We start from the raw sequence: 8,357 nt of genomic DNA on the forward strand, positions 1-8,357 counted from the left end.
GACCATTGCTATAGTTGTTACAGAACTGTTGGGTGAGGAAGCTTTCTGTCACAGGTTGCCTGCAAATGCTTTTGATTTTTATATTGGCTTGAATATTTAGATTTATCCTGTCTTAGATACCATCTGCCTTAAGAAGATTGCTTCTCTCTGAAAAGTTGAAGAGATGCATTGTTGATGGTTCTGCTCTTCTGTGCAGGCGAAGGATAAAAAAAAAAATAAATTAATCATTACCACAAGCTGCTACACAGAAGTCCATAAAAGACTATGGGCATAGTATGAAGAATGAGCACCATTTGTTTGGTACTGATTTATGTTGAACATTACAGGAAATTTTGCTGAGAATTGCAGAATATTATAGCTATTTTAAAATGTATATTTGAGAATTTTGTCCTTGTGATTCCATCTGAATTGGTTGTTAATAGCAGAGGTCATTAATTGAAGTGCAAGTCACCTGAAAGGAGTGCAGTTTCTTTATAATGAGTTCCAGTGGACCATTTAATCACTTGTCATAGCCTCAACAAGTACTCATGATGCAACACCTGGTGATATTTCAATTCCTTATTTGAGAGAATCACCAAGTTTTGTTGTAGAGTTAGTATTGTAGCTTGGGATTAGTAATTTTTGGAGACTGCTTAACCATAAAGTCACTCTAATAGAGGGAAACAATAGTTGATTTATTCAATAGAGCTGCTAGATCAGACCTGAATAACATTATTTTTGACATTGTAACAAAATTCACATTAGAATGAAAGAGTGAAGTGGATTTTAATTCAATTTTATTGTGTGAGTAGTAAATTGGCCAATACGGAGTAAAACCCTTCAACTTCAGAAAGATCTCTATCAATCTGGTACAGGTAAGTGGAATTCTGAATGATGCCTTCACCAATTGATACTCTTGTTCATGTTCTATCACAAACTCTTCTGTGGTATGTGAGTGGAAAGGAAAGGGTTGAGAAGCTCTGAGTTATAGATTTAATAATTAATGATGGAATGGTGCCAGAGAACCGGATTCAATCCCACTCTCAGATGCTGACTGTATTGGAGTTCACTTGTTCTTGCTGTGACTCTATGGTTTTTCTCCCACATCCAGAGATGTGCATGATGGAAGCTTAAATGCCTGCTCTAAATTGTTACTGTGGAGATAAGCGACGGAATTGGCATTTTGAGGAATTATACTTCTGCAGGACATTTGATGTATATTTGGCTTTTAGATTTCTGAAGAAAGCTGAAATAAAACTTGCCGGTTTGAGCTATTTCTAAATTATGATCCACCATCCTCCAGGATGAGATCAATTATAAGTCACTCAATTGATTCATCAAAGTTCCATCTAAGATTCTGTGGTTGAAGTTGGTGTGAACCTTTGGGACTGGCCTTTATAAACAAATGGATTCAACAGATTTTTGTGTTGTTTCTTTGACTAACTTGTTACTTCAGTAATACTGGTGATTTCTGTTGAGTTCAATAATGTAAACTAAATATTTGCATAGCATTAGCAGATTGGATACTCTACTTTCCAAGTACAGTAAAATTCCTGGTATCTGGCACTTGTGGTAATTGTTAAATGCTGGATAAATATATTTTCTATTTACTTGAGACTTCTGTAAAAGTTGGCCAATACATCTGCATGAAGAATAAATGTTTTAAAAGACAAAAATACACTGAACAAACTTCACTTACTTGAATATATAAACCATAAAGCATTTTACTTTATTTTCAGTCACATTCTTTGAAAACATTTAACCATCGTTGCATCTGCAGGTTCTTCACCTCCATGGAGCTGCATTACAGGTAATTAACCAAGTTTCGAGGTAAAACCTCTGACCAGGCTGATTCTTACTAAGTAGGGTTAAGGACACACTTTCAGTCATCCCAATAGTAAAGAGCATCAACCAGCTCTTCATCCTTGGTGATACTGTTTTTGTTCACACAACTTTATTCAAACAGCTAGTATAAGCAAAGCACAGCCAAGGCACTCCCCTGGCTGAATATTTGCTCCCATCTTCACCAAAGGTTTATGTATTACTTGAGAGAGCATTTACTTTTACAATTTTAAACTTTTGTATTTTTTTTACCTTATTTTGTTCTTACTTATTTAATTTTTTAAAATCTATTTTCCTTTTGCTGGTTTCTTGAATTCCTAATATTAGGGTTTTACTGTACTTGGAAACTGGAGCACTCTATTTTCCCCCTCCTGGATGAACTGTTCCTCAATATTTTTGCATGTGGCTGAATTCTCTTTTAATCATAAATGTTATGAAAGAAATTACTTGTAATAGTATATCTGTTTTCTCTGGTAAGTGTTTTGTGCGTTAGAATTGGTGATAAGGAGCAAATGGGATGTTAACTTTGGATACAACAAACCCTCTCTCATCTCTATCCATTACATTAATAATGGGAGTGATTCTTGAGTACCACATTCATGTCACTGTAGATGGGAGATCGCTGCACGAAGTTGCAAACGTTTTTAAAGTTCGTTGTACTTTCATGATGTCTCGGAATATATGGACATTTATAGGCCTGCCTTGTGAGATATGTGAGCATTCCTCTAACCCTACCCATGATAAAGGGAAAAGAGGTATGCAGAAGTTTAAATCATTGCTGTATTTAGCCCACTGTGTCTGCCTCATATACTGTATTTAGAGGCCAGCATTTTCATGGCATAAACAAAAAAAAATTGCAGAAGTTATTAAAGTACCTATATTTCCTTGTGGTGAATAAGTTTGTTTATAGATTTTTTTTGTGGATCTTCTGGAAACATCCTCCAAGAGGATGCAATTGCTCATGAGGCTACAGTTGTGCCTCTTTCTACAGTGTGGGCTGTTGGCTTTACAGAACCTCAGAACAGGGTCACTTCAGTTCATTTATCATCTGATTGCACAAATATAACCTGACAAAACTGCGTTCTCCAGTCCTTGGTACAAAACCTGCCAACACACTAGCAGACCTGACTAATGGTGTTAGCTCTGATACTCCTGTATCTCTTTCCTGACAGGAGTAACTGAAAGGTGCCATGTGCAAGGTGGTAGTGGTCCTTGATGATTCTGCATACCGCCTTCAGGCAATGATCTCAGTAGATCACACCGATTTTGAGAGGGAGGGAGACCCCAGTGATCCTCTCAGCTGCTCTTGTAGTACAGTGGATTGAATTCTGATCTACTTTTCCACAGCAACCGTACCAGCCAGCCAGGATGCTCTCACAAGAGATCCTGTAGAAAGTTGACATGATAGTGAGTGGAAGCCTTGCCTGCTTAAGCCTTCACAGGATTGCTGTTGCGCCTTCCTGATAAGTGAGGAGATGTTGCATGTCCAGGATAGGCTATTTATTCAGGGGACCTGAGGAACTTTGTGCTCTCTTTTCTCTCTCTACTACAGAGTTATTAATATATAGTGGAGGGTGATTGTTCCTGGTCCTCCCTAAAGTTCATGATCCTCTCCTTTGTCTTGTCCATGTTGAGACTTGGGTAGTTATTTTGGCACCAATCACTTTTTTTTCCACCACTTCATTTTAGTGCAATTTCTCATCATTGTTGTTGAGGCCAATTACTGTCATGTGATTGGCAAACTTGATGAGTCTGGATCTGGTTTTGCAGTCCTGGGTCAGAAGCATAAAACGAGCGGGATGGGCGCACAATCCTGAGGGATGACAGAGTTCTATGATCTATGTTCTGATGTGGACAGACTGTGGGTTTTCCCCATTAAGAGGTCCAGAACCCAGTTACAAAGAGGGGTGTTGAATCCTAGCAAGGGAAGCTTCTCCACTAGCCTCTGGGAATAATTGTATTAAATATTGAGCTGAAGTTGATGAACAGCAGTTTGGTGTAGTATGAGAACCTTTGATTGCTTTTATTGCTCGCCTAAACCCAAGAGTATTAACAGAACCTTTACAAGCTAATTCTGGTCGTTGAAACCCATGCCTCCCAATTAACCTGCAACTCCATGTTTCGGAGGGTAGAAGGAATGGGAGCATCAGGGAAATCCCATGCAGGTCATGGGGAGAACATACAGACAGTGCTGGATGTGAATCTAGGTCACTGGCGCTGTAATAGTGCTGAATGAACCATCCAGGGATGGCTAACCTTTTAATTTTGATGTATAGCATGGTAACAGGCCATTTCGCCCACAAATCTGTGCCGCCCAATTAACCTACATCCCCCCTCCGGTAAGTACACATGGGCCGAAATGGCCTTTTGGCATGCTGTATATCTTCTAAATTAAAAGGTTGGCCACCCCTGTGTTGCACAAACCTTGTGGATGTGGGAGAAAGCCAGAGAATGCAAAGGAAACCAATCAGGCTATTCCTGACAAGAGACTCTGTATATAGTATCTGAGTTGAAGATTGAACCAAACAAGGAGTGGAAAATCCTCCTTTTGTTTCAAATCCCACAAGGTTTTTTCAACAAGGTTTTTTCCACTCTGCCTTAAGTTGCTGAGGGGTTCAACAAGAACACTAGATGAGAACTTGACAGAAGAACAAATACTCTGCTTAGAAAGTAGAAGCTTTTCCAGTGAAATCATTCCTATGCTTGGGTTAGAAGCAGGTTTATTCTTCACTGCTCTGCAAAACTCAAGACCTGCTGGGAGGCTGATCTATGGCTTTTGTATATACTGCGAGAGTGATGAAAAGTATAAACTACATTTCTTATTGCAAAATTAGACAACTTTTCCATTCTGAATTCGAGCATGAAATCTTTGACTAATGATGAAGTGCAGGATTGTGAGCTCCATTTAGCAATTACAACAATTAAATGTAGTTCATGGTAATCCTGTCATTGGCTTTGGTCTGGTTAGTTTGCAATGCAATGCTTTCAAATCTGGTAGATGATTGATCAGAAGTGTTGTCTCAGACTTGACAAAATGGAAATTATCCTGATCAAAGCCATAACTTGAGGTCCAAATTGTAATGCTTGTGACTGCTTCCCATGACATCTGCTCAAAGTTGATGGTACACTGAAAATGATAAATAGTTCAACTTGAATTGTATAAAATTAAAACCAATATTGCTTAATGCTTAAACAAAGTCATTATCTGGTAATATGAATTAAGGGCGGGGGGGGGGAGGGGGTGTTGGGAGGGATAATGCAAACTTCATGACATCAAGTAAGATTCTTTCCTGAGTGAAAATTGCCATTCATTTAAAAATGCCAGTACTCAATAAAAATAGTTTGATTTTGTAGATCACCTTAACCATAGCAAACATCCCAACAACCTTCATGTGAGCATTAAGACAATTTAATGCTCTCGCTATAGAGACATTGGAATGAATGATCATCGAGGCCTTTCATCCCAATGACATGAGGTTGACCATAAATGTATCTGATCCCATTTTATTCTCCCCATGTTCCCCCAGATTCTACCACACTCTTGCCTACTAGGGGCAATTTACAGTGGCCAATTAACTTGCATCCACATGAATTAGATAGGTGGGACTAGATTGCAAGGGGTTTTATGGTTGGTGTGGACAAGTCTGAGCGAAGGGCCCGTTCCCTCTGACTTTTATTTTTGGGGTCCAGGAGGAAGCAGAAGATGCAGAGATCGCAGAGAATGTTCAAACTCCATACAGAAAACATCAGGGGTCAAGATTGAATGGGGTCACTGGATCTTTGAGGTAAGTGATATTGACCGAGGTAAATTTAAAGTTATGCTGGGAAAATAGAAAAAAAAAGTTGAGAGGCAATGCCTCATTGGAGTGAATTCCACATAGAAGGACCCAGGCAGTTGTAGAGATGGTCACAAGAGATGAGTGAGTGAGGATCATGGAGTTGTACAACACTGGGCTTGTTGGCCCCACCAAGAGCATGTTGGGGTCTTTCCCCTCCTACAGTAAGGCAATTTAACTACATTAGAACTGAACTTTGCCTTGCCTGCCTAAATGCCTCTTGAATAGAGTAATTTGTTCCATTACTTTTTTGGCAGAGGGTGTCTGATGTCACTATTAATATAAACACTCCTCAGATCCCCCTTTAAAACTATAGTCTTTCACCTTAAACTAGGCCCTATTATTTTTGATACTCCTAAACTGTGGCGCTTCCTTCTGTGGAGGGAAAGATTCTATCTGCCCAAAATCTTCTCATAGCCTCGGACTTCTATTAGCCTCTTTCATTCCAGGAAAGATGAGCCAAGACTATCCGATCTCTCACCATAAGAAAATTCTTCCAATTCAAGCAACATTTCTCCTCCACACTCTCCAGTTTTGTTAAAGGTCAGAGGCCAAATTGTGCAAGCATGTTGAAGGTTTGGTGGTCAGAAGGAGACAAATGAATTGGTGAACAATAGAAAATGGGTTGATTGAAAAGAAATAATTTAAAAACCAAACCTTTTGGCATTCTTGTCACCAGTGTCAGTAGGAGAACAAATGATTGATGGTTAAACAAGATTGAATATAATTTGTCAGCAATGGTTCTGATGCACTCGTAGAAAAGGAAGGTATTCTAAAAATGCATTGGAATTGATGAGCCTAGAGATACCAACAGCATAGATGAGGATTTTAGCAACAGAGGGGTCAATAAAGAGCAAAGTTAATGTGCCAAAGAATGGATATTAGTCCATCTCAGTGACAAACAGCACACAAAGTTTTCAAAGGGGTCGTTTCAGATACTTGGGAGTGAGAGGAATGGAACCAGACTATAATCTTCATTCTTCTGGTGTTTAGTACAAGAGAATTTCTGCTTATCCTGTCATGAATGTTAGGGAAGCCATGTGAAATCATTAAAAAAAAAAAAAAAAAAAAAATGCAGAAAGGGTAAAAGTGATTTAATAATGTGGACTCCGATACATTTACTAATGTTAAGAAAATGCAAGTAGCATGAGGCCATTCAGCCAATCACATTTTCTCCTGTTCAAATCATGGCTAAGCTTTTTATTCAATGCCATTTTGCATGCTTCTATATTCTCCTCCTACCTTGGGATTCTTTAATATCCTTAAATCTGATTTCTTGAATGTACCCAACAGTTGAGGCTCTCATAGGTAGAGAATACGAAAGTTCACTAACATTTGTATGAAGTATGTGATACCTCTGTTGTCTGAATATATACCCAGACTTTATCTTTCATGGAATTTGAAGCTTCTAATCAATACATTCTGGGGCATTCTGGTTCTAGGTACCACACTTACCAAAGACACAAAGGTCTTGGGCAAGGCGCAGAGGAGATTTAGGAAACTGATTCCATGCTTCTGGGATGATGTGATGCACAAGATTTTTTTCCCCATTCCATCCATTGGTTCCATGCCTGGAAATTTACATATGTGCTTCCACACTAAAATGTCTACCCTGATTAAAAATGAGATAATAATGGCATTTAAAAAGATGTATTTTTCACCAAATTTTGTTGTTCATTTGTGGTCAGAACTGTTCATAGTTCACTGTGCACCAAAAATAAATTTGTGCCTACCCTTACTATGGTATTCTCCTGGGATAGTTGGCATTTTTATTCCAAAATTAATATCAAACATTTCTCATTCATGGTAATTAAGCAGCTAGTGGCCTAAAGCCACAGGCATGATGGAAATATAAGGAAAACTGGTCATTTGTTTAATAAGTTCCAGAGAGTTCCAACAATTTTGCAGGTGCATTGGTCTGTATTTCAGCTGAGTCTTGGCTTTACTTCAAATGGTTCTGATAATTAAGGCAAATTACTCTGTCAAAAACCAGTAGTACAGGTACAGCATATGTATACATAGAAAAGAAAGATAATTTCTGTCTCCAGTTCCATGTAATAAACCTCTGTGCATAATGTCAGGAGGTTTGTTTAGTGCTTTTGGTTATCATTGGGAGAACTGGTGATATCTCTATGTATTCAGCTACACTGGATTAGCTACCTACAATCTGGTACAAATTCCTATTTACTGCCACTATTTTAAATGTTTATTTGAAGTTTTCTCAGGAGGAACCGGAATATAATTGGTGAACAAAATTCCTCCATTGCATTTTCATATTGATAAGGAAAAGTGTTGCTTTTCACATAATTGTACAGCGATGCCAGAAAATCAATGTTGAACCAGAGAGGAGATGTTTTGGCCTGAGTTTTAACTGTTTGACATCTTTGGAGGGAGAGGAGATTGCCAGCAAAATAGATTACTGAAAATCTTGGCAATGCCTTTCCAAGTGCAACTTTAACTTGACTGTTCCTTTAACGTATTGCTGCTGTTTTTCTTCTCTTTCCCCTTCCCCCCCCCCCCCCCCCCCCCCCTCCAAATCCAGCAGGTTGGGCTAATGGTAGTCGATGACAAAATCACCTTGAGTATTTGAAGGAATGTTTTGAGCTTTACATTTGCTGGACTTGGTAGTTTTCCACGCAGGGAAAGAAAACCGACTGTGCTCATGCCAAGGTTGCCCTAAGATTCAGTGCTTTCTCTTTG

The 8,357-nt window shown here is 38.8% G+C and overlaps 1 long non-coding RNA gene across 1 annotated transcript in view; it reads left to right on the forward strand.

The window, feature by feature from the left end:
* Positions 1–7,279, forward strand: part of LOC138762951 (uncharacterized) — a 66,952-nt gene extending 59,673 nt beyond the window's left edge. The window contains exons 3-4 of the long non-coding RNA XR_011357256.1: positions 5,512–5,606; positions 7,100–7,279. This is a non-coding gene — a long non-coding RNA (uncharacterized lncRNA). The remainder of the gene's footprint in view (positions 1–5,511; positions 5,607–7,099) is intronic.
* The last annotated feature ends 1,078 nt before the right edge of the window (positions 7,280–8,357 follow it).

Source organism: Narcine bancroftii, chromosome 5, assembly GCF_036971445.1.
Source record: "Narcine bancroftii isolate sNarBan1 chromosome 5, sNarBan1.hap1, whole genome shotgun sequence".
Taxonomy (NCBI): domain Eukaryota; kingdom Metazoa; phylum Chordata; class Chondrichthyes; order Torpediniformes; family Narcinidae; genus Narcine; species Narcine bancroftii.